Here is a 27,094-nt window from a genome sequence, read left to right as displayed (position 1 = left end):
TGCGTGCCTCCGAGCGAAGTGCGCGGGCCATTTTTGCGAATTTCTGGGCGAAAAAGAGGAAAGTCGACACCGCGTGAGAGAGTGGGATGAGAGAAGGCATTTTGTGTCAACGGAAAGGTGGGAAAGAGAAGGATAGGCCGACACTATATCGGAGCTATGCAGATGAACGAGAGAGAGCCAAATGTAGGGAAAAGCCAATGGAGGCTTCAGGGAACATGGAAATTTTTTCTTGTATAAGAATTGTGGAACATTAATTCAACTTATATGTCACCAAAGGCAGGAGAGATCCCTCTATGCATGTTGCAATGCCGATATTATACGTTTGTCTTTTATTACTTGGCACGGTGTCACGTGTTTTGAGTCGTCACGTGATTTATGCATGTGTAAATTTGTAGCAGACTCTCTTTTTACGTCACACCGCTAATATTATTTATTATTTCCTCCATTTTTAACTTTTTAACTCTACCTATTATTATGCTGAATTCACGTTGATGATATTTTGTTGGAATCATCATCGAATTTATTCATGCTTCTTTCTAGCAATAATAAGATTCCGCAAGTATCTCGTAGATATCATAGTATTTCATATAGGCTCGAAGATTTTCACTGTTGGCAGTGATTCTTTCCGCGTTTGTCAATTTTTCTGGATAATATTTCGCCAACGCTCCAGTTGGCTTCTTTAGGGAACTTTGTGAGGGAAATATTGTCCAGAAAAATGCATAAACGCGGAAGGTAACGCAGAAGAGTCACTGCCTACAATTATAGTACTTTTTACTCATTTATTTATTTTTACAATATTTTTATTACTAAAGGCAAATTGAAAATAAATATCCTACATTCAGTTATGCATGTTCATTTGCGTGCCTAACGGTAAAAGTTTGAAAGAGATAGAATTTTTCAGCAGTTTTGAGAGACAGAAAAAGAACAGAATAGGTGGAGGCTCAGGGAGAAGGTCCGAGTGTTTTTTTCTGGCATTTGGTCGTTTTTCTCCGAGCGGGAAACCTCTTCGTGCGTCCGTGCGAGGAGTGCGGGCCATTTGGACCCTTTCGGTGCGAGGAAGATGAAAGGTTCGCCACGTCACCGCGGCATCAGAGAAATGAGAAACATTTGCGTGGATGGAAATGTTAAGGATAGTCCGGCACCATAATGCGGAGACGGAATGGACGAGGGAGGTAGAAGAATAAAATAGAGTCACCGTAGACCACTGGGAATATAAAGGAAAATGAAAAATAATAGGACCGTCAGTTTAATCAAAAAATATGAGAGTGCCTGTTGCTGGTGACGCAGAATCAAGTTCAAGGTTTCCAACTTCAGACATCTTGGTCATTTTTTTTAATTAGCTTATTTTCCTGTTGGTAACTTCGTGCTATTGGACCTAGGGGTTGCTGTTATGATGTGTTGTTCCAACTTCTCGACTGCCTTTCTAATTCATGTGGAATTAATTAAATTAAAATGTGTTCCAGCATTTATTTGGAATAATGTACTGTAAGTTGAGAGTGACAGCATGTTTTTTTTCAGCGGTATTGCGTCTCTTCCATTGGCTTTAGGAAAAATGATTAGGTAAAAATAAATTCCCGATAAAATCGAGACTTAAAACTTAGGTGTCACTAATGATTCCCTCCATCTTTCAGTTGTGGTTACATTCACTTCAACTCTATTATTTATGTACTCCACTTTACATTTCACTTACTCTACTTCCCATCCATTGGTTTTTAATGACCTTTTAACGACCTGCGGCTTTAATGACTATTTTGTTAAATTTGCGTTTTTATTACAAAATTATTTGATCGAAATTGTTAATTGTTCTCTTTTTCCTTTGGCGTTGTTAATATATTTTATTGATTCACCTATTGAAGATACAATTTATACATTCTTATTATCAATTTAAAATGTTTTTTGGTATTTTAATTTTATTCCTGAATCTGAGTGCAGCCATAGCAACTATTGTTTTATTTTAAAGAATAAGAACACGCAGTAGGAAGACAAATTGAAAATTTTTACAGAAGAAACAGTTTAACTATTTCATGCCTCGCCAAACAGGCTCAGTGTTGTGAAGTTTAAAGGGGATGAATCACCCTTATACCATGCTTATGCAAAGCCAAAAACGTGATCTCCTAGCACCACTTTTTTCAATCATGGAAATGGTCTATTCAAGGGTATTACTTTTGATCTATGCTCCAGGTACTCAGCCAATTGGCTTGAAATGCTGCATTTATAGGAATTCTCAGAAGAAAATCTAAGGAATCTGCAAGAGCATCCATTCGAATGCGGACCGCGGAAACATTGTGAGACGAGATGGGCTTTTTAAGGGATCGATTGAGATCAAATGCTTAGAACGCTTTCCATTGCGGGAAAAAGAAAAAGGATTGGCGAATGTAAACGATTCGTTCCTTGGTATTTATCTGGCTCTTCTAGTCCTCCCATTCCACTCAGATCCATCGCGTTCTCTTAAATTCTACGTTGTCCTTTATACGTTTCCTATACCCTTTCTTCTTTTTCCTTCTGGCATATTCCCTAAAATCCACGTTTGTATTTATTCTACCTTGACGGTTTTTACTTTTTTGTTTACAGTTTCATATATCAATTGTGTGTATCTGAGAGTCTGTAAAACTAAATGGATATAAGTTTAGGATTATTCAATGAACTGAAATAACATGCATCTTCTGAAAATTGATAACTGTCCTCGGAAACTTAATTTTCTTTTGTATGTCATGTTAAAAACGGGAGTTAGAAAATAAAACTTGGTAAAATAAATTACTTGTTCAAAATAGTCCATGTGTCCATCACATCAATTGTTAGTCGCCCACAAATATGTTGAATAATGCTCCAAATTACCGGAAATAAGGATTATATCTCTTTTTGTTCATTTTTCCTTTGAGCTTTCATTTCCACGCTTTAAATATTATTCCATACGTCCCATTTTTTGCTCAGAGATTCCTGTTGGTTGCGTCAATGATTGCGTAAAACCTTGTGGTGTTTGGCGTTGAGATTGGAGTTGGAAGCATGAATTTTTATATTACATTGAACTCTTTCTTCTTCCTCTCTTACTCCGGACCTTAAACCCCTTTTCGCCCCGTTTTGAGCAGAGAAGCGACGCTGCGAAAAGGAGCGCGACGCTCAGCGTGTGCTGAATAACGATGACCCACTTTGGACCCCTTACTCATCCTGCCATGCGTTACGCGCTTCCGTGTGCTGTAATAAATAAAGTAGATAGTATTATATGACTGATGCATGTTACTAGAATCATCAAATCACTCCTTTTTCCCATCTTTATTTAATCATCAAATTTCATCCTTTTGGCTGGTGTACTATCTTAACGAGTGATGCTGGATATGAAGGTCTAGTTAAAATACTTAGATATTACGTGTCAGTATTTAAATTCACAATAGTTGACCGAAAGTATAAGTAATATTGTCGTCAAAAGTTGAGTTGAATGTTGAATGTTGAGAGTTGAATACACGATGTATCTTATAGAATCTTTTTTGTAATTCACTCATGAATTTTGCCTTAGCTTGCTTTATCATTGTTCTTCGACGCAGGCATTGATTTGCAATGGAACGTTAATTCAAATCAATACTACGCTGACTTTGACTAAACCTCCACTAAAAAGATAATATAAGTAATTTTTAATGTCTGACGCTCACTATTAACCCTAGGAAGACTGAAAAAAAATTATCGCGTAGTAGCCTGACTGGTTCCAATGGACCCTGAAATATTTTCCTTCAATATTACCAGTTTATGATGAATTTAGGCTGAGTTAAGTGTTTGTTTTTATCTTCTTTACTTCCTGAACATATTTCTTCACGTCTTTATTGCTGTTAAATAATTTTGTTGGAAGCTTATACTGCAGCAAAGCATAATATTATTCCCCCTACCAGAAATATCACTCCACCTTTTTCATTTTTATGGATGTTTACTAGCACAATTACATTTACACAAATTACAAAATAGATTTTTGTCACTGATAAATAAGATATATAACAAATTTAATGAAACAAAGAATGATGCATTTACAAATGTTATTAAAAACTCTTATGCTACTACAAGCACTAGTTGCATAAAATTTCGGAAAGCTGTTGGCATATATTTTGCGCACATTGTGAAGAGGTTGTTCGTATCTTTCTATCCTTTTTTGTAGTTGCACTTACGACACTTATTTTCCTTGGTAATTATGCTTAGGTCGTCAAGGAGTGTGTCACATTTTCTTTTTCTCGATGCCAATTATTCCGATAGTTGATTTTCTCTTGGAGGTACTCAACCATTTTAGGGCACCTTTTTATTCCAATGGTATCTGCACCGCCCTTAGTACTATGATAAAACAAAATTACCCCTATTTTTTATTTTCGGCGGCATCGTCAATTTTGTGTATGGCGCTTAGTAAAATTGCACTTTGTCCTTTTTTCGGCAATATCACAGAATCATGGAACCTTTGTAAACCCTAACAAAGTGGTATTAGGCTGTACGGCTTTTACAGACGTGAGCTTGGGTGGAATCTCTCGTTTATTTCACCTCATAATCTTTACAATCGCTAAACCTTTGGAAAGTAGTTGGCGGCCTATTTTCATTTTTATGCTCCTGTCTGATTAGTCCCCCAAACATACCTGTGACTATTCTCTTCCCTTGATTGACCTCTCGGCTTTTATTGAAGTCTCTACCTGTGTATACTTGGATATTCCCCCTGTATGAAAACTACTACCCATTTCAGCCAAAATTTTTATTTTATTCAAAAATTTAATTCCATACTTTCCTGGTTTTGATGAAACAAACTTTCTAAGGGTACAGCGCCCACGGAACATAAGTAACTGTTCGTCAACCGTCACGCAGAATCCTGGCACAAATGTACATTTCAAATATTCATTCCGCACATCAAATATCTCTCTAATAGTCTGCGACTGCTTTTCCCCATTTCTGTCGCATTATCAAATCGAATAACCCGCAATATTATTTTGAATCGATCCCTCCCTATAATACTGTTGAATATTGGTCCCCCGTCTAGTTTACTCCAAAGTTGTGAAACATTTTCATTTTTGACTAGTCATAACGATAAATATTAGCAATCCCAGAACATTATTTAGTTCCGAATCATTTTCTTCATTCTTCAACGCTTGATGAACTATACACCTTTCAATGGCGGTCCATTTTCGAACAACGTTAAAGGACGCAAAATTAGCAACAGGGTGGAAGACAGAATAAAAATTCCGCACGGCATACGGGACGTGACGCAAAATATCACACCTTCGCGTTCTACCCTTTTTAGTGGCATGAGGTTTTGTTTACCACTCCTCTTTCAGATTGCGTGAAATAAAAATTTTCTCCCTATAGGAATTCCCCATTTTCGTATTTCTATCATCTTCCCAGCAAGACGAAGAAAAATCACTCACGGTGCAGTTCTTCTCCATCCTCATTCAACATTTCAGCCTTCATCTCTACCGGAGTTCAATTAGAGAGAGCTCAATTAGTTTACTAGAACAGCTAATTTTTATAATAATTATAAACAATGCTATTTTTATTATTGCCTCAAAAATATCTTGATAGTTATTGTGACTGAAATATCCAAAGGGTGACGCCGATTTCTTAGCTTCTCAACTACACAGTATACCAAGAGTGACTATTACTGCTACTATAACTACCTCATTCCACAAAATTTGGTACCACCAAGCATCCTGTAAAGATAGGAATAATAAAATTTGTGTATATCATAGTAGATGAAAATCAATACACCACTTCATCTAACCAATCCATCTGAGGAGTAAGCGATTTGGTAAATGAAGTAAATACTGAAGTAGTGCATTAGAATGATAAGAGTGTAATCTTTTTCATAATCCACTAAGGTTCGTGCTTACCATGTACAGAATCAAAATGTAATGATGGAATTCAAATTCTTCAATGTATTCAGTTCGGTAGGTGGAATAACAGCATATGTCGGCAGGCAACAAGATCACTCCAGCTTGTGAGCGTTACTTCTGACTGAGCACCACGAAAGCACCACGTTAGATGAACGGTCTCACATATAAAACTGACAGATTACGGGACTGAATGAAGATAATTCACACTGCGTACACATCAAACAAGAAATAGTTGCAAAAACTGCCCATTACAAAACGACGTGGATATATGTTTCTGATCGTATTACTCTAAATGTGAAATTGAAAGAACATATAAAAGGCATCAAGCCAATCCATAAAAATTGCCCACTAATTGGTAATAAGTATCGTCTACGACTTTTTCATAACTCTATGCACACTGAATCTCCAAAAAATACAAGGTAAATAAGAAAATTGCTGATAAGTTGAAATAAATTACCCATAGCATTGAAAATGGTCGATGTAACTTTGCATTACACTAAAAAATTTAATCAGCCTATTCTAATTATTTCTTGCTATGTTATAGAGTACGTACATATAGGAAAAGTCACAGCATCAAAATCAATTTAAAGCATTTTTGACATAATTATGAACTTTCAAAACTACCAACCGGGTCCATTGGACCCAGTCCGTCGTCCTAGGGTTAAGGTTAAAAAGAGAACAGATATCAAAGCTACTGCATCCCACCTTGAATGGAGTATTGAAATTGAATTCTTTATCGGCTGAGGTGGACCAACTTCTTACTGGAAAGAGTAATGCGTTGTTTTTGTATATAATGTGATGTTGATTTGAAAAACAGGACACTCTGAAGCACAATTAAGCCCTGCGTAAATTATTCTCAGGAATTTTAATCGCCCAGTCACACTCTGTCACTGGTGCAGCTCGATCTCTCCCTCACCTGCTTTCCACACGAAAGACCTCCATCGCCCTACCTCACCCACTGCTTTATCCTTTCTAGTTATTCCATGTCCCGTTAGAAAAGGAGGCGCTCATGTACAGGAAATTACTAAATGTTATGTAATGATTAAGATAAAGGCTAATGTGGGTAGCGCTTTACTGTGTGAAGGTGAGCGTTGACGAATTAGTACGAAAAGAGACTTAAAGTGTTCGAGAAGTGGATGCGAAGGAGAATGAAGACGAAGCGGACAGAGAGGAAGAGTAATTAAAAAGCTAGGCATGGTGGGGACGGAAAGAAATATTTTGGATGAGATACCGAGGAGACAAAAGGTATGGCTGGAGCGAGTAGGTACTGAGAAAGAAAGGAAGTGATGTTAAAAAACCGTACTAGAGGAAAGAGTGCGGAGTAGGCAGTAGGTGGGAGAGTGAGCTTATACGAATAATAGACATAATGAAGTTTTCCTTATTGCTTATTAAAGATAAAGGTCACTGTGGTGTAGAGACGGCCGAAATTATTCGCAAGTCCTCCAGGGTTACATACCTTAGGCGGTAGAAAACTTTTATGATTTCCTCCTTTGTCTACTACTAAAAATTCCGCCAGAATACAAGTTTGATGATGAAGAATTTACGTTTCCAGACGGGTAAAAGGGAGGGAAAGCTTTTAATATTTACTCAGTGACTTGTTGCTTTTTTTCTTCTCCCCATTTGTCGAATTTCTTTTTTCCGCAATCCTATTCTTTGGCATATCTCAATATTCCCAATGAGCAATTAAATTTCGCGAGGGATCCTGCAGTTAAGTTGAAAGAATAGTGACTATTTCCTTGATTTTCAGAAGTAATTAGCCTTGAGTCATAAAAAGATTCAGCTACACCTTTTTCCGTCGTAATTACTCTCGTGATAATGGGGCTCTTTAATTCCGTGCGCCGGCGGCACCTGCTAATTTTACTAATAGGTGCTCTTCTATAAGGTCCATTATTACGTTGGGACTTCATTTTAATGGTAGATGTAAGTTGAAGCATAATTGTACTGGTCATGCTGAATTTTGGTGATTTTAACTTTTCTGATATCTTTTGTAATTTTTTTGAGTTAAGTCTTTAATTATTTCCTCTCACTGTATTAACTTTGATAAGTATTGAAAATGTGAAGTCGTTTTAATGAATATTATATTTCTCTTTCACCGGTATTACGAACATTCACTCCTGAGATTTTAATTTAAGGAATTGATAGTTAGTAGATATCGTATTTAAATTATTTTATTTGCACTTCAGCCTCTCTTAGATATTTCGGCTGCATGTTAGGCAACTTGATTTTTCATTTGATGCTGTACACCGTGGAGTGTTTAGGTGTTCTCGTTGTTAAATGCGCATTAAATATTTATCATATTATCATCATATCACATGTTTTCTAAATTGATAATGGAGGCGCTGAATTGCTCTTTGAAATTATCGTTATGCCCATATATTTTGAAGTTCGTATTAGTTAAATCCTCGAATTTCCATTTTTAATGCCATTTCTTACAGCAAAGTTCAATTTTTTTCAGTTTTCACATAATAGATCCTCTGGATATGTTGCCGAGCTAATGTACTATGTTACTGCGGTCCTACATCGCATTAAACTGAAATTGTGCTGATTTTCCTATGCATACTAATCACTCTTGCTGTGTAGTTGAAATATATTCAGCATGGCAGTGGTAGATTAAATGGGAAAATTCTTTGAAATGCTAGCGATGCAGAACCTGGATAGACTTCATAAGCGTCATAGCCTTGATCATCAGCAAAAAGAGCTTGAGAACTTAAATTACCATCTTTCTCGGTGATAGTATTGCTTGATTTTTTTTACGATACTGCGTACTCTCACAAAATTAAGTTGACTTACTCTTATGCTTGCATGGCTTGAACAGCAATCTCGGATGATTTATCGATTCTGTTTTTTTTGCTGCAATTATTGCGACACTTATGCCTGCCTCGGGTTCGTGTCAAGATATATGTATCTGTTCCTCTCAATGAGGGTGGTGGGTTCAAGAATTGAGACTAATGCGGAGTACTTTTTCAAACCGCTAGATAGAAAAACATTTATCATCTTTTTGGAGCGCGCGAGAGAAAATTCAAAATGCGCGTGAGAGGAAGATTACGTGGAGACCAAATTGTGGGTCACATATTTTATTTTCGATACTCCGAGAACGAATTTTGTTCTCATTGCCTTAAGCACCATAAATATGGTCTCTAATGGAAAATCAGCGGTATTAAGGGTGAAACCTCGAATTAGGAGATGCTCAATTACTGGGTTATAGGATAGGGAGGAAAATCTATTCCCTCTTTATCTACAAGAATGGCCTATATTCCTCTCGGAAAAATAATTGACAGTTTTTTTTCTCATAGTAGCATCCTTCATCGTACTCACCATGCTGAACCAAGTCTTTGTTTATTCCTTCTTGATATCTTTATTCCTTTCGGAGGCTGCAGGTAAAATCGTCAGACGAACTGTAGACCCGGCTTTTGGACTTAAATCACGAAATAGGAATGAACTTCTATTCTTAATGGCGGATCATTTGCCCCCGAAGCGGTTTTAATCCTTAACTAGTGACGTGAAATATTTGTTACAGCACCAGTGGCGTGCGGTCTGGGAGACCGCAATAAATCAAATATTCATAAAATGTTGCGACGGCATTTCCATTGCTTAGGTTTATGTTTCTTTATCATCTATTCCAAACTTTATATTTTATGCGTTACCAATATGAATCAATTTTTCGGTAAAAAAAGTAATTAAAACAGGATCCAGAAACTGATATCAAACACATTTGAATAACCATTATCGTTTTTAAGTGTCGATATCTCGCCATAATTTAAAATAAGGCCTTAAATGTCAATGAAAGATGGCTAACTAATAGGAAACAATAGAAATTATCTCGTTTTTTTCCTTTTCTTGATGCATTCTGCAGGCGTGACGTGAGGTCTCTCGGACCACTAATCGAATACATTTGTAAATTTACTGAATTTAACAATAAAAACGTTTAATTTTAATAGTGTTATATCCTTATTATAAAAAAATTTGAAGCTCACAATGATTTTAGATATTTAAAAACAGACAATTATAAAATATTCATAATTTTAAAAACGCAGAGGTCTCTCAGACCGCACGTCACCGGTTAAGGGTTCAATTGGATAGTTTTCATTTGATGCAGTACATTTTCTAAAACCCACCCAACTTTTCTCGTTGAAATCTTAAAATTGTAGAGCACTGATTGAAATAATAAATAGCCAAGGTTAATAACGTTATCAATTACTTAAGCGGTATTCGAAGATTTTTACTCCTCTCATTACAGTGCCCATATCAGTTTATCTATTTTACGCTGTCTATTGGCATGCATTTTTCGGTGAAGGTAATGTATCAGGTAACACGGATGAGAGATTGCTTTTCCTCCAAAAGGAGGAATGTATGTGTGCATCTTTGCAAACAGCTTGGAAATGCGAGTGGTATGAAGTTGTAGTATTATAAAGAAGAGGATTTTAAACTCAAGAAATTATTTGTACACATTATATATTTTCATATATCTAAATTAAGACATGCTTACAACACTGAAATATTCCGTTCGATCTTTGGAAATGAGCAATTTAAAATAGGTCAAAATTGTTTCCCAATAAAGATAATGGTGCCACAATAGTTGTCGATAAAAATTTATCGCCCATATAATTCCTAGGTCACGTCGAGGACATAAAATTTGAATAGCTGCGTGCGTAAATAATACACGATATACTTATCTGATATAGTTAATTGACTTACCAAATGCCTAAATGACATGCATTCATTTGCAACCAAAACTCTCTCTCTAGCTCACTTATGATATTTCCAAAATGGGGTTGTGTGAAATTTGTGTATGTAAAAGGGTAGCATGGTGACAAGTGTAGTTATTTAATTTACCCACAAAATGTACGGTACCGCTTGTGAGAGTGTACTTTTGATATCTTATTTAAATTATATTTTTACTGACTTTTCTTTGAGCGGTAAAAGTTAGATATCTCCAAAAGAACCTACAATATTGCCATGCTTGAATTCCGATCTTCATTTCACGGCCAAGGAATAAATTATAGGAATGAAGGAACTTTAAAGTCTTTCAAACGCATATATAAATCCTCCTTATTTGTGGGGAAACTTATTTGCCCCATTCTAGGTACCTCTTATTATTTCAAAGCGAATGATTGAAGAGAATTTGGTGGGGATAGGGTTTTGCTTTTGTTCCTATTCTGTTGGCAATGGGGTGCCTAGCGGGAGATTGATGAGAAAGATGAAGAAGGTAGGAAAAAAGGAATATGAGGAAGAAGGGATGCAACAAAAATATGGTGTGAGGGGAGAAAGTGGCGAAGATGCATGAATAAATGTAAAAAGAAGAGGGAGTATCGGTAACCGTGGAAGAGGAATGTGATTAGAATTGTTAACGTCATTTCGACGTCCGATCGGTCGGTCCGTTTTGGGGAAGAGAGAATGGTTTGGGTGTGAGTAGTGTGTGCAGGTATTCAAGGGGATGGTCATGTTTCAGAGGGAGGGAGGTGAAGATTGCGCGCCTCGCGTGTGTATTTCCACGCATATGTTCGGCACGCAGCGGGGAGGAATTGTGGTGAATATTGAATTTCACATTATGAAAGGGATCGCACGTATACCTGCAAATCCCGCTCTCGGCCGAGAGATAGCTAATTGTGTATTCGGGAGAGAAAATAGTCCATGCAGACTAGGTACAAAGTTCGCTGAATATGATGAAAATTAGTTATTGCCAATTATTGAATCTTGCGGCAATTGACTTTTGAATGGATATAATGGTCACGTTTTCCTAAAACACAACTCTTATGTGTTAACTGTCATTTCAACGCTGACAACGGTATCACATGGATAGAGGTAATTTATTCGCAGTCAATGTTTATGTATACATTGGGCTGAGTTAACTATGGAGATTTATTGAAATTAGAACACGCAGTCTCTCTTATACACATTTCAATTAGGCTGAGACGATTTCCAGTTCATTAAAAAGTATTTTATAGATGAAAAAATGTTCCTACTTGTCTATTTCAGATGAAATAAAATGCTATGGAGATGTATTGCATTTTTATCTGGAAGCTTCCTTTGACTAGCATATAATAAGTTGGCTTAGATGGGTGATATAAATGATTTCGCTTCGTATCGTCATAAAGGTCCTTTACAGGGTGAACATGAGTAAATAGCTATAAATGAAGGAATACTCAAGAAATCCTTTCTCGGCGATAGTGCTGTGTAGTGCAAATCCTGATTCAGATTGAGGCAGCTGTATTCCACTCGGTTTAACGACCAACTTGAGGGAAACTGAAGGGAAAATATATCCCCTGTGCTTGATAACACTTATTAAAAATAAAACAATATTGCTCTTGCTGCAGTGGTGAAATGTATTTTAGGAAATATGATTTCTTTGAAAAAGAAAACAATAGCTAGTTTTTCGTAGATATTTTAAAATGACCTCATTTGGTAAATTGTAAATTTGAGAAATTTTTAGCGATATATAAGAATATGCAACGCAACTTATCGAACACGGTTATTCTTCATAATTATAGATATATTGAGAGATTCCGGAATACTGCTGTTCGGGCATTCTTTGGTGGCGGTGGGATACATTTCTTGCCTGCCAAATCAAAAGAAGCGGGTTCAAGTCACACCTGTGTATGATTCCTATTTCCAGGGCGCGGTTGATTATGATCGCCCTTTGTTGTTCTTTCTTAGATTCTCGCACTGTATTGACCACAAATGCGCTGTTTTCGAGGTGGTGAAAATAAAAACAAAAATCTTTGAAGAAATGATATTGAAAATATGAAGCCCTGGTGGTAAACGTTAATTGGCAAATGTAATATATAACGCGAGCGAAAGCGGCATGTAAAATTATAATTAACCGCTACAAAGTTACTACGAGGTACTGCATAACTACTTGCGGTGATGTTGCATCGAAGAAGAGCAGTTCGGATAACAGCGTGGAGTTGGATGCCTAAGGGTGGATTTGTGGATGAAAAAGCGCTGCACTTCGTAATAAATCGCCCCAAGCTCCGTCATCCTCCTCCGCACCCCTTCATGCATTCTCACACGTGTTCTGCGAGCACTCCCCTCTTGACCACACACACCCCACTGCTACCATTCCATCCCCCACCCAACAGTGCCCAGTTCGTCAAAAATTTCTGCGAGCGAATAGAAGGGTTCCACAGCTTTTGAACGAAATAGACTGGGAGCCGCAGGAGACTTGGGGCTTGGGGCTAGGCTTGAAATGCTGTTAGGAACTGATAAGTAAATTAATTTTATGGGATGGAAATAATCATACAAATATCATAGTACCAAAGGCAACGTATCAATGTTTATTGATCATAATATGCTTTTTGTACTAGCAGTTCTTTCTTCAACGATACCCAGAAGCAGAGAGTAACAATGAAAGTCCTAATAGTTACAATATATGGCGTTGAAATGAAGTAATGAGCCATAAATATGTCTCATCATCGTTTTATATAGCGCACGCTAGTTTGCCAGGATTCACCTTGTCCAATCATTTCGCAAATTAATGAAACGCTACTTTTGGTGTTGAAGGAGGCAACCTGTGTCATATACAGTGTTCAGCTATAAAAGATGTTAGCGCAGAAAGGACTCCGTAATAAGTAATTTTTCGCATCATTCTAATGAAATATATTATGACGATGGCTAAAATTATCTTGGAATCCTATCCAACTCTGCTCGCTTTTTTCGACAAAAGTGCCTTTTGCTTTGATAAACTGGTGATAATATTTTCCTGAGAATTATCCCAGGAGGGCCTCTAACACGAACTGACGATAATTCAGCTGGGCTTTGAAACAAAAAGTTTTAACTTTTTAGGGTGAAATCAAAGAAGTATGTAAATTTTTGAGTGCAGTACAAAAATGCAATAAAATTAAGAATGTCTTCGGTCGCCATCTACCCAATGATCATATAAATGCTATTCCCACCCTGATCCACCCCACCCGACGCCATTTCAAGCCCATGAATGAATGAAGCTTCTGCCACGCGAAATGCCAAATTCCGCGCGGATCGGAGCGCCCTCTTGCATCGTCCAGTGCACACCTCACCCTCCATTCAATCGGCGGGACCTAGATCACCATCCCTCTCTTTCTTTCTCTCTCTCTGTCTTCTGTTTCATTCGTATTCTCCTCTTACCTTCTTCTCTCCCGGCCTCTCGCCTCTTTGCGAATCCGTTCACATCTACTCCTTACATCTGGCGGGGATCGGGTTACTGTGGTAGCTAGAGTGTTGGCTTTTAACCCGGCGGTCTCGGGTTCAAATCTCGGCAGTGGTAGGGAATTTTCAAAGATTCCCCGATCCCTACTTGAATGCTTTGTGGAGGACATTTCAAGCGCAGCACTCCGTCCGTCGGATGGGACGTTATGCCGTGGTCCCCTTGGCGCCTTTCGCTAAAGAGCTGGCTAATGCCGACGCCGGGTTTCTCTCCACCCTTCCCTCCGTACCATTCCCTCATGGCGCAAATGACCTAATCTATCGGTCGCCTCTTCCAAATACCATAACCATATCTACATCTGGCTGACACACGATCGCGCGTTTTAACTCGCAGCCGGCGTGATTGTGTTTTGTTTTCCGCAGTAAGAGATGTAGATATAAAGGGATGCTGATAAGACCCTGTGATGCCGTTGAGTGGAATGATTCGTGGAAACTTTAGTTCAAACTTTTGTTCTCCCATTTAACACAACATGGGTAGATACTTAGAATGTGGTGAAAGAGGTAAAAACGGTAAAGAAATGGATAAAACTGATGAAAATAACATTTCGTTATCAATTCCCAAAGGTGCAATATAGGTGCGTAGGTGTTGTTGCGATATCTCTAGAAGAAGAGATTTTTGAGTGCAAAGGGTAGGGATTTATTGAGACATTTCGATAAAACGAAGATTTAGGGTAGAAAGACCCAGAAACCATGAACTGGCAATACGTGTAGCAAGCATTTGTCAGTACTCAATTCCGGGAGAGGATATATAGAAAAGTAGTGATGTTTACAAAGATAAATTTGCATTCGTTATTGAACATGCAAGAAGGTTGTCAAATACAGGTGCCATTTTTGGGAAAAATGAACCAATGGCTTGAGTTATGGAGAGTTATTCGCCGAAATGCATCGCTTGCCTCATCCACGCTTGGAGCTCATTCGTTCCAGACTGACCATTTCCCCTAAAACTATCCCTTCACCATCTGCCGGGGTGGAATGAGGAGGATTATATGCATCCCATACAACTCCTACATTTTAAAATTCCGCATTCCCTCTTAAATTTCAACCCCTCTCGTATAAAGGTAGGGTCATCCCCAAGCACATTCCGTTCCCTGATGGATGCGGGTGGGTGTGGGTCCAGGGCCACAAATTCCTGGCTAGGGTGGGTGCCTGAGTGTACAGAGTGCACTCTGGAACGCACTTCGCATATGAATCGCCGCAAGGGAAGGAGTCCACGTTATCAGCGGTGGCAGAGAGGTTGCATGGAAAAAGATGGCCGATCGCTGTACCTGGATGTTTTTTTATAGCCCGGGGGTGATCCAACATTTTCGTGAAGTGTGAAATTCTTTTGGTGATGATTTGCACTTGATAATGTCCCGATATACGATGGGACGGTGTGTGCTGTATCACGGCGGCATCCACCTGCTTCCCCATCCCTTCCTCCTCTTTCATCCCTCTCGAAATTCTGACCCGTGCTATCCTCTCCATCAACCCTGCTCCTGTCATAATGACCACACCAACTGACCGCCTGCAAATACTCTGAGTATAATATTTTTATTTTCTATTTTATCAATTATATTTCATTCAGAATAAATTATCGTTCCAGGAATGGATTAGAGTGCTGAACACACTATTTATATTATTATTTCATTACGTAATGCATTAATAAATGCGTAGGGTATTCTCTGAAAAAAAACATTAACTACTGGATACAATTTTATCAGCAATAGGCATTTAAATTTGTATACCTGCGTACTTTTGTTTTATTTGGAATAATGAAAAGCGTCTAATTTTATAAAATTGAAAGTGGCTTTAATAATGTATGCAACGTTTTACAAATTTCACGACTGCCTTCACAACAATTTTAACATAATGTTAAAAGTCAACCGAAAATGGAAATCATAAACTTGCAGTCTATTTAATTTTTGCTATTTTATCGAACGATTTCGTATACTCATGTGCGGACAGAATGTTCGTAAAACTAATCAATGGAATTTACCTACGTTGAATTATTGAGTTATTCACTGCCATAGCGGCATTATTGCCTACTCGGTCCCGTCGTAGCTCTTTCAATGGCGAATAGGTGCCTCAGTAAGCACTCACTTCCTCTTATTCCCTAATAGAACCAATATATCTTCTCTTCTTCTTCTTTCATCAAGTACACCTTTTCCTTGGCGACATAGGATTTTTGCGTGAAATACACTTGAGAAAAAATACTATTCATATTATAATGATGAAATTAAAAAGCGAACAGTATCTCCATTTATTCATGCAGTTGTAGTGATGTAAAAGTGAACATACAATCGAACATATTGTCTCGATTAAATAAATATTGTATGAGAAAATAGTTTATGTTATATAATAGGAATTTCATTCTGTTATTACAGTTTAATTCCACAAAGTATTTTGTTGCTTCCAATTTATTTCTTGGAGTTCAATCTTTATAATTTTTAAGGTTTCAAAAAAATCGAATGCAAAAAACCTGAACCTTCAGACTAATGTTAAATGAATCGAGCACACTGCGCGGTGCAAAGGAATTTATATTTCACACTATTAACTAATGAGAATCATTTTCTTTGCTAAATGAATTCTTTGTTGAATCTTATCAAAAAACATTGTTGGACCACGGATTGGAAATGCACACACTATCAAGAGCGATACGAATTGGACTTTTGATAAACTTATTGAAATAAGATTAATTTATCGGATGTCAGAGTAAAATATAGGAATGAAATTAACCTCCATCTTTCGTGACCTCCATAGCATAGTAAATGGTGTGATTATAAATGAACTTCTTCCCACTAAAAGTAAATTAAAGTAAATCACTATAAATAGATTATTCGCACCAACATCACTAATTAACACCTTAAATTTTAAAAGTAAATTTATGTAACCACTAGTCCCTTGATCAAAAACACCGCCATAGAGCAGTCCCTCACTTGCTTATTAAAGCCATGATTATACTGTACTTCTTTGACGTCTTCGAGGGAGGGAGGATAGGAAGGATGTACTTCCGCACATAACGGCGACGGATCATTAACCGCGTCCCTTCTACGCAAGCGACTGGGCCCAAGATATTCCCTTGTGGAACTCCGTATTGTTCCCAAGAGAACACGTCACCGTTTCTCTTTAGCTATCCATCAAATGCAAAACCGCGACCCTTACGCCATGCCTCGAAAACAACCAAGAGCCTTTCCTCCCTTGGCGACCCTCCCTTTCCTTAAATGTCCTTCTCCAGTTCCTTGTCAACCCGACACGACCCGCCTCCATATACCACCCCGTCCCTGCTATATCGTACGAAAAGCGTCCTCCACCCAAAAGTACCCTTTCTTCCAAGGCAAAACCCTCTTCCTCTTTATTATCCTTAACTCCTCCCTGCCCCACACCCCGATCGGAGCAAAGGATGAGGCTATAGTTACCCCACTGCCTACCTCATCCCCTTTCCTCCTCCCTATACAAGACGATCGCAACAAAGAAAATGCCAGAAGAGTGTGTGGGGAGATAAGGGCAATGTTTCTGCTTTGGGTTTCTTGGGGATTAAGGAGGTTGAATGGTCGTAGAAGGGGACCATTTGCTGGATATTTCGGGGAGTAGTTGAGAAATGAGGGTGGAGATAGTTATTGCGGGTGATAGAACTGACTGTGGATGCATAGAACTGGGAGAAAGGGACAGGGGACAGTTACGGCCTTGTTGAAGACTCGCTCTGCTTACTCCACCCTACACGCGCGGCTACCTTATACTTCCAGCATCATTACTCTCTTTCTCTTCGTTATGCAAACCACCCTTTCCTCCCTCTGCGTCCATTTTCCTCCCACTACCCCCCTCGACTCTGTCCTTCCACTGTGTCCCTTTATTGTCGCCCTCAGACTATTGCCGCCGCTGGAGTCGGTGAGGGCAGCGCACCCGAAACATTTCCTATGCATTACCGTCATCTGCCGTTTTACAGTCCGACCCCATTTATGGCGATGAGGGGGAGAGAAGCGTCGTGTCCGTCCGGCTTCATTTAATTCGCCTCCACTCTCTTGCAGCTCCTTTGCCCCCTGGGGGACCGTGTTGTTGTTTTGTAAGCGCTGGATTTATCAAGCGAGTCTCTTTTAATGCCTGTTTACGCCCAGAGGCGGACGTGTACCACGACCACCCCCAATTATACTTAGCTCGGACTTTGATGGGCTTTAGTGAGCAATTGAAAAGCAAGTGGGCATAATGATTCTGGTTTTCACTGTTATGGTTCATTTTGTTATTACTTTTAATGATGTAGAAGTAATTCATCACTGATAGTAATTCATGATTTCTTATAGTGTCTATGAGGAGCTGGAGAAAATGATTTGAATAAGTAAAAATAAATATACATTTAACGTTTTTTTTTCTAAAATTTGTATTCACGAAATTTTTACATCCAAAAATCTCGCGCGATATTTGCGAACATTTCCGGTGGATGCCATTCCATGCTATCAAATTTGAGTCCATGGATACACTAAACAGGGAATTATTATTTTGTAATGTTCTGGATAAGTGGCATAGTGCATTATTTTGCATCTAGCCTAAAAAGGTCATTAAATTCATTAGAGAATGTCATGGATAACCGTACGGTCTTTGAACTGCCTTTTACACCCAGTGGTATGGTGATCGATGGGATTTAAAGAGAAATTTCAAAATTAGTGACCGTTTTCTTTCATTTTTTTTTGGATTCAACCAAGGTTTTCTTTATCTGTCTGATATCGAAAATGATTTCCCAGTAATATATATTATTCTATCCTTTCTTCGTTAATAAGCACTTTTTAAATGTCTTCACTTACTTAGATTCATAAAAAGTAGGTATTCTTATTTCAGTTATTTGCTGCGTATTCTTTATTGAGGTTATATATTTTATCGTTTTTCTGGCAATGTGCTCTTTTTTAATACATTTGGATAAATACGTTTATAAATATATGAAGAAGATTTATCTCTATTTTATCATTTTAAACAAATTTTCTTTAAAAGAATAAGTCCGAGGTGTTGATGAAAATAACATGAACTTTCCCACAATTATTTATTGATGCAACACGTGATTCGAGTGAGCATGACAATGAATGACCCTTTCACAATTGGGTTGCGAATTTTTGTTTGTCAAAAAAAATTATTGAGATATGGGCAACTTTCGCGATGTGGCATGTTTATTGGTTTTTACAAACACACATTGTAGTGATTAAAATAAAGCAATAATTTAACATGCATTACGTCGTATACATTGGACTTAATTAGATGCCTCATACGAATTTGAAAAAAATAAATAAATTGACGCCAGACTTACAATAGACATTTTGGAAGATGCACACAACCAGTAAACAAAGTGAAAGCAAATTAATTTTGTTCAATAGTGAAATAGTGGGATACTGACCCCGGAAAAAGGAACACGGTGCGTACTGAAAGCGACGAGTGGCTTTGATTTTCATACCAATACCCAACTTTTATTGCTGTGTTAATGTATTTTTATCCATTTGAAATTATGTGTATTCAAATTTTGTTTAGGCGGTCGTGACTGATGAAAAGAGACATGGTAACCAGTACGAAGAGACACGTGTTGCAGAAATGCTGCTGCGTGATTAAATCAAATGTCATGTTGAACAATCCTCAATTTATCGGGCTTATACTTATCCAGTTATCTTTAAGTATTTTATTGGAGGTAACCCTTCATGAAACTCTTGGAGGTAACTCTTCATGAAATCGATGGTAACAGATAAAAATGAAATAGTAAACAAAAAAACGTTGCCTCCTTACGTTTCCTAAAACGTTTGCACAAATCTAGTGCCTTTCGATAATGAATTAAGTTTACTGTCTCTCCCTTGCCAGGTAAAATGAAGGGTCTTCATTAAATTCTTTCTTTCATTAACTATTTTCCGCAATTGACTGTTCCAGTAGGCTTTTATGAGAAAAATCCTTTTCGCAAAAATCCTAGATAAGATTCCAAATTATTTTGGAAGACTTGTGATACTTTTATTCATGAATCTCTAATACCCATGGAAATAGCAAGAAGAGCCTTCTTCATGAGTGGCGCATAAAAAAACCCACGGTTATATACACCAATTCCCTTTTAGGGGCCACCTACCCAGGTGTTTCTCGAATCCACGACATTCGGTTTGGCAGGCAAGGCTTGTACTCCAACGCAATAGAGTCGGATGGCTTTAGTACGCAGTGAATTATTATCCAGCATCGCGTTGTTCCAATTACATAGTATTGAATGACATTTTATTGGGTTTGCAACTAACTTCCCTTTGTTTTTTTATTTATTTTAAGTTAATTTTTCATCTATCAATCCGTAATGTAATCTCCTTTGGTTTTTACAAGCAATATCCAACATTGAGCAATGTTTTCAATGCCTCGTCGGTAGATATCAGCGGGCGTAGACTCGCTCTCCGTCGAACTTACCTGTACGATCAGAACTAGGTGGGTCTTTAAGGTCAGAATTTCCTTTTTTGAACTTATATCAATGGCTTGCAGATAACTTTGAACCACCCACGAGCGGTTCATTCAGCAATAGCACCCACTCCATACACAGCAAATGTTGCGAGAATATTCTCAGGCCTAAGGGTCTTGATTAAAAGCAAAAAGACAAAATCCTTTTCTTTATAAAAAAATAGATTCCCGTAGAAAAAAATATTCCGTTTCGAATTTACGAGCATTGTACTTTAAACATTCAATGACTTGCGGAATGTTACAATGCAAAAAATGGCGGGAATTAGGTAGCCATTCTAATATATGACATTCACCTATTTTGTGAAGTGATTATTGCATGAAAATTCTTATTTGCTATTCAGTGAAGGGCAGAGCTATTTTTCAGAGATTTTTTACACTTGCATTTTATTTAAAAATTCTAATATGACTTGTGTAGCACGTGGCCCATATTTCGCAATTGACCGTACACCTATCTGGCTAAATTTAATTTCAGAGATACCGTTGATACTAAATGTAAACATCGTATAAAAATAGTGTATTAAATTTTAAAGGTCTGTCGGGGCTAAAGTAAGAAGATGTGTACATAGACCAATCCCCAACGTGCTTAGTTACATAAAGGTTTTTCTATTCATATTGCATTAGGCTAAGGTTTTTTGCCTTTAAGTGAATTCTATTATGCTTTATTTACTGTCCCAACTTAAATAATTAGTCAAAAATAAAAAAGAATTGAGTATTACTTGTACCCTTATTGAGCCAACCGAAGAATTTGAAGCGGTATGAAAATGAGTCCACCATTTCTATCCGACTGCTCACTATAAGCATCACATCGTCTCCTTGTTACTGAAATCCTTAGAGGCCACATCTTTTCACATTTGTAACCTCTTCCTCATTGGAAGGACCAAGGCGTTGTGTCGAGAAAAGAACTTCGTAGGAGGTAGTGAGGAGAAATTGGGGAAGGATGAGGGGTGGGGGATTTACCTTCCAAGCCGTTTACCCTTAATGAAGACGTCTTCCATTTTTATTTCTCACCAGGGGGCCCCAGACCCTCACCCCCATCCACCCCAGTCTCACCTCAAAGCCAACGACCCAAATTACCGTCGCCGACGGGTCTTGCCTTTAAACTCCACGAAGCCGGCATCGTTTCATTCCATCCCTTACATTTTTATCTTTGCGAGCAAGGCAAGTGTACCCACCCATCCTTCTTTCATCTCATAGTTGTTGAGCAGTTACTCAGAGATGATGAAGGATTGTGATCACGACTTGCTCTGTAACAATCCCATCCACGTAGTTTAGGCAACAATTACTGTGATTACCGCCTAATGCTGCAATTAATTGCACATTTCCCTGAATCAGTAAATGGTTCATTCTGTGCAACAAATAATTGCTTTAGTTGTATTGCAATTGCCAGCAATTTCTCCTCCTTCCAGAGGCCAATTAGTTATTATTTTAGCCTTTAAGGGTTTGATGCACTTAATGAAACTTTCATGCATTAAAGCATGCCCTTTCAAAAATGAACGTTTGCGATGAGCTTTAAACATCAAAGCCGATATTTCTCAAAAAAAATAATTTGGCCACTATTAGATTTATTTGATTGAAATTTTATCTATTTAAAAAAACACAGGTCTTTATAACTTAATTTTAAATTTGGTGAGTTTGAATAGGGTAAGATTTTTATGATTCATCGGGACAGTGGAACCTTGATTTTGTTAAGAAATCTAAAATAATTGGCTCTGCTACATTTTTTACACACCCTGTAACTTTACTCAGACCTCCTCCTAACACATTAAGGGGGCTTCTCTACATTGAAGATTTGTGGTGACACATTACTCGCTTAAATCATACTCTTTAACCTCGAAGTTTTAAGTAGGATAGAGTAAATCCGTGCGTGGCTGTAGGGAGCGAAGTCGTCTAGCGGGTAGAGCGATTGGCTACCAATCAGGAGGTCCCGAGTTTTCCGGGTGAACCCATAACAAAAACCCTCGAAGTGCGAGGTGCCCCCGGGACTGCACCCCCCTATACGCCTGTGACTTAGTTCTTGGTGAGCTCTACCTGCACCTATTCACTCCATTTTTTTGCATTGAGTATCTGAATGAGAGTAAATCCGTGGCAACCATGGGCTGTATCTCAAATCTTCTACCTCAGCGCTTTTTCGGTTATCAAATTTCAGTAAGTATTCTAAATTTAGTCAAATTTTGGTAATGGTTTAATTAATACTTGTTCCCTGAAAACTTTCAAGATGATTTCACGAACTTTTAAAGAGTAATTAATCGTGAACATATATCGGTACAGCATGAACGATGCATCTTGTTAAGCGTTCTTCCTCGCTAGCCCTTCCATCTACTTTTCTGTCCACCCTTTTTTCCATACCTCTCTTCTCTCCGAATTTGCAACTACCTTCGGTCTGCTTCAACCTCCCACGCTGAGTTCAATTCCTTTCCCAACCTTTCGCGTCAATCTCCTTTTCCTTTACCCCAACCTTTCCTCCCCTTCTCCGTAGAGACCTTCCAGTTTCTTTCTTGACTTCTCTCCCCAAGACGAAACGTCTTCCTCCCGCAATAGACATATTAATTACCATCCATTATTTTTACACTACGGTCAGCCCTGGGCCATAATTGGCTCTTATTACTATAATATCATGCTATATATATTTTTCTTTACTTAATTAACCTCCATCTTCACAAGCTCAACGTGAAGGCAGTTCATTTTATAGTAGATAGAAAATAAAAAATTTGCTTTCTTCCAAAAATTCATTTTCAGACACAACTAGTTTCAACGCGGTGGGGTCATATTCAGGAAAAAAAGAGAAAATTTAAAAAAATTATATTTAAATATCATACAAATAAGGGGGAGAGAGAAGGTAGGTAGCAGGGGGTAGACACCTTTAAGATACAAAAAGTGTGTCCATCCCCTTCCATCTGACATATTCCTCCCCCACTAACCGGGATGACACATAAGGATCATGTTTTTGATTTTACTCTTCGAAGTTGAAGGTGACGCCGCTGCGTCAAAACTACTTGTTCCTGAACATGAATTTTTGGAATATAACAAGCTTTTACTTTTTAATTTACGTTAAGTTATTGAATGTGTATGTGTTGGTTTATCTATTGTAAAAGCATTTTTATATTTGAATACTAGTAAATCATATATTTTGGGGTTTCTGGACTCATTTGGTGTGGATTTTCGGAGGCAAATCGAGGCTGTTTTTTATCCGATTCTATCGTAGGAATACATTTCTGGATGGCTGATACACATTACGAATTTCACTTTCACTGAAATATTATTTTCAGTCCAAAGTTTTGTGGCATTTTTTAAGTGTTGCCCCCCCCCCAAAAATTTCTGGTACCCCTCCCCCCCCCCCCAGAAATTCCTCGAACTTCCTCCGAACTTATCCGCAGAACTTCTCCCAAAGGGTCCCTGTAGCAAAGTGCCCTGTCTCGCAAAATCCTGTCTCTGGAAAATCCTGTCTCTGGAAACAGTCTCTGAAACAGCCTCCGAAGCAGCCTCCGAACCAGCCTCCGAACCAGCCTACCTGCAATGCAAGACTTATATAGGACTACTGCGGAGAAATACTTCTCCTTGGCAAGCAAGGGGAAATCGGTGCTAAGGCCTTAGTATTGCACTTGGAGTGAGAAGTTTTACCATTGTCCTATCACAAACTCTCTCTCCCTCCAACACCTCACCCCAGTATCTCCTTCCCCTCAATGTGTTCCAATGAACGATTCCTCTGATGTCTCCAACCCAGAAGTTGAGGGGAAAATTCTGGGTGCTGGCTGTTGTCTAAAAAACCAGTGAATGGTGTTTTGTGGAGCGGCCGTTTCTGCAGGGGCAGTGACGCATCAGTGGGCGGTTGTTGAATTCGCCTGGCTACCCCTCCACTCCCTGGAAGAAGCCCTCCCCTCAAATGCTGTCTCGCCTTGCATAGGCAAGCCCTTTTTTCTGGTCGAGACCTGCTGGGAGTCACATGTCTTGTGAGCCATGAGATTTTTAGAGCAATTTTCTGCTGGTAATGTTTCCTTTGGGATCATGAATTTACTATCATTGTTTTCTGTAATACTTCTGATTTTTTGAATACTCTACTTTGAATAGATATCGTACGGTAATAACTCGTAAATTATTTTTGGCTACCTTTTTCTTGTGAGCTGTTTTTCTTGTTTGTGGAGTCTTTTCCCTGATCCAGCATGTGACCGACGGTTGGAGTATTTGCCCTGTCTGGACTTACGTGAAAAATCAAGCAGAAATGCGACGTAACGTCACATTTTGGTAGCAGAGTTGAGGTTCGATTTCCTGTCCTTTCGTCGAGGTCTCCCGAGTGCTGGACAATGGTGACATTTCTCCACTATTTCTCCACTTTTTGCAGTTTCTGGTTGTTTCTCCTCTTAAAAGTGAGTTATTTTATGTTCCATTAAGTGCTTTTTGGTTCGTGTGGGATTACGTGACTAGTGTTGCCGACTTTTCCTCGTGGTCATATGCCATTTGACATTAATGTTCGTAATGCTCGTAATGTTCTTGATAGTTTGGATAGCAGCTAGTTATTCTCGCACCCCTCTTTTCCTATTGGATTCTTCCAGTAATGAGAGATAGTTTTATTTCTCGCTTTTTCTCTCTCTTTTTCTCGTTGTCGTCACTTCACTTTTCAAAATGCCTGGAGGTACTGAAAACCCGTACGAAAAAACTTATTTAACCACGGGCGAGGATCGTAAGGCCAGGGGTACGGCTTATGTGTCCGTAGGAAGTGAAGTTTCTAATAATGAACGGGAATCTTCTTTAGAAGTTGTTCCACCTCGCCCAACGCACGAGGAAAGCTGTGATGTTCACGTCTCTCACGAAATGTCTGCTTCTCAGACATTGCCAGTTTCTGAAGGGTTAGTGATTGTCAAACAATTACTCAGTGATTTTCCGCCATTTGAAGTGTCAAACAGTGAGAATTGGTTTAATTTCATGTTAAAAGTTAATGAAATCGTTTCTTTGTCCTTGGTTCCTCTGTCAACGTTATTGTACCTTGTAGTATCTAAACTACCTGCCAGCTCTCGTCATTTTTGGTTGTCTATGTTAAACTTGAATCTCGCATGGTCTCAAATCACAGAAAAAGTTTGGGCTAGAATTGTTAGTGACAGAGAGTTTGATCGTTTGATCACTACGAAAGTTAAAAGATTTCAGTTCCCTCGCGAAACGCCCCACGATTTCGTGTGTTCTGTGCGTAATGCCACTCAGGTGCTGGGTTTGCAGTATTCCGAGTCTTCTATTGTGCGACTCATTATTCAAGGGTTAAATCCTTTAACAAAATCTGCAATTATGTTCTCAAATCAGCCTAACACATTTGTAGAATTGGACTCTGTTATCACGCAGGCTTCTAAACATTTAATGGACTGTGCTGAATATTCCAACACTTTCCATCGTATCTCTAGGAATCCGTCTTCTGTTGCCTCTTCCAGTGCGCCTAGGGAAGTTTCTTTTCCTATTAATTGTTCTTACTGTCATAAACCTGGCCACAAAGTGAACGAGTGTCGCAAAAGACGACGATTTACTCAGCCTGCCGTGAGTTTGATGAGTGTCCGTGACAAGTGTTCGACTCGATTGCCAATATTATCTATTAATCTTCATTCTATGCCATGCCAGGCTCTAATTGACACTGGGTGTTCAGTTTCACTGTGTGATGAAGATTTCTTTGCTTCTCTGAAATGTTGCCGGAGAAAAATTATTCGTCAAAGTGTTGACGTCGATTTAATCACGGTGTCGGGGCAGCCTTTTCATATTAATTCCTCTGTCTCACTCAAGGTTCAAATAGGCAAGTTTTCTTGGAACCACGTGTTTTATCTAGCTAAAATCCCGTTTCCCGTGTTACTGGGTGTGGATTTCATTTGTAATTCAAAGATGATTATTCGTCCGGCGAACGTCAGTTTTGAAATTGCCCCGAATTCTCTTTTTTCCTTTACGGACAATTGCGAAGCGTTTAAATCGGCGCCAGTTAGTAACTCGTCCGAATCACATGTTCTGTCGTCCACTGAAATCACGTTGTGTGATAAGTTGAAGGGTTTATTGTCAAAGTATCCTGATGTGATTTCTCAAGAATTGGGGGTCACATCTGTTATGACCTACGAAATTGAACTGCTAGATTCTACTCCGATTCGATCCCATCCTTATTCATTGTCACCTCCAAAGGCAAATTTAATGAAGAAGCACATCCAATCTTTACTTGATAAGAAAGTGATTGAGGTTTCCAATTCAAACTGGTGTTCGCCAGCTTTTCTAGTGCCTAAAAAGGATGGATCTGAAAGATTAGTGGTTGATTACCGTAAGTTGAACAAAGTTGTTAAATCGGACGGTTATCCTACACCTTCTGTTGAACATGCATTCCAATATCTTGCTGATGCAAAATATTTTACTGTTCTTGATCTCAATTCTGCCTTTCATCAAATACCATTATCTGAGAATTCTAAGAAATTAACTGCTTTTGTGACGCCGTTCGGAGTGTACCAGTATAATAGATTGCCATTTGGTTTTGTAAATTCTCCTCAAATATTCACTCGTCTCATTAATGAAGTATTGGGCGATTTGAAATATTCATGTGTCTATCCATATATTGATGACTTGTGTATCTATTCCAAGTCTGCTGAAGACCATGTATCTCATGTTAATGCTGTCCTCAACAAACTACGCAGTGC

The 27,094-nt window shown here is 38.5% G+C and overlaps 1 protein-coding gene across 1 annotated transcript in view; it reads left to right on the top strand.

Annotated features, from left to right (window-relative positions):
- The window catches only part of LOC124173962 (tyrosine-protein kinase Dnt-like), a 358,235-nt gene that overhangs the window by 80,107 nt on the left and 251,034 nt on the right, over window positions 1–27,094 (top strand). The window lies entirely within an intron of this gene.

This window comes from Ischnura elegans, chromosome 2, assembly GCF_921293095.1.
Source record: "Ischnura elegans chromosome 2, ioIscEleg1.1, whole genome shotgun sequence".
In the NCBI taxonomy this organism is placed as follows: Eukaryota; Metazoa; Arthropoda; class Insecta; order Odonata; family Coenagrionidae; genus Ischnura; species Ischnura elegans.
This window is presented reverse-complemented; position numbering and strand designations above follow the sequence as displayed.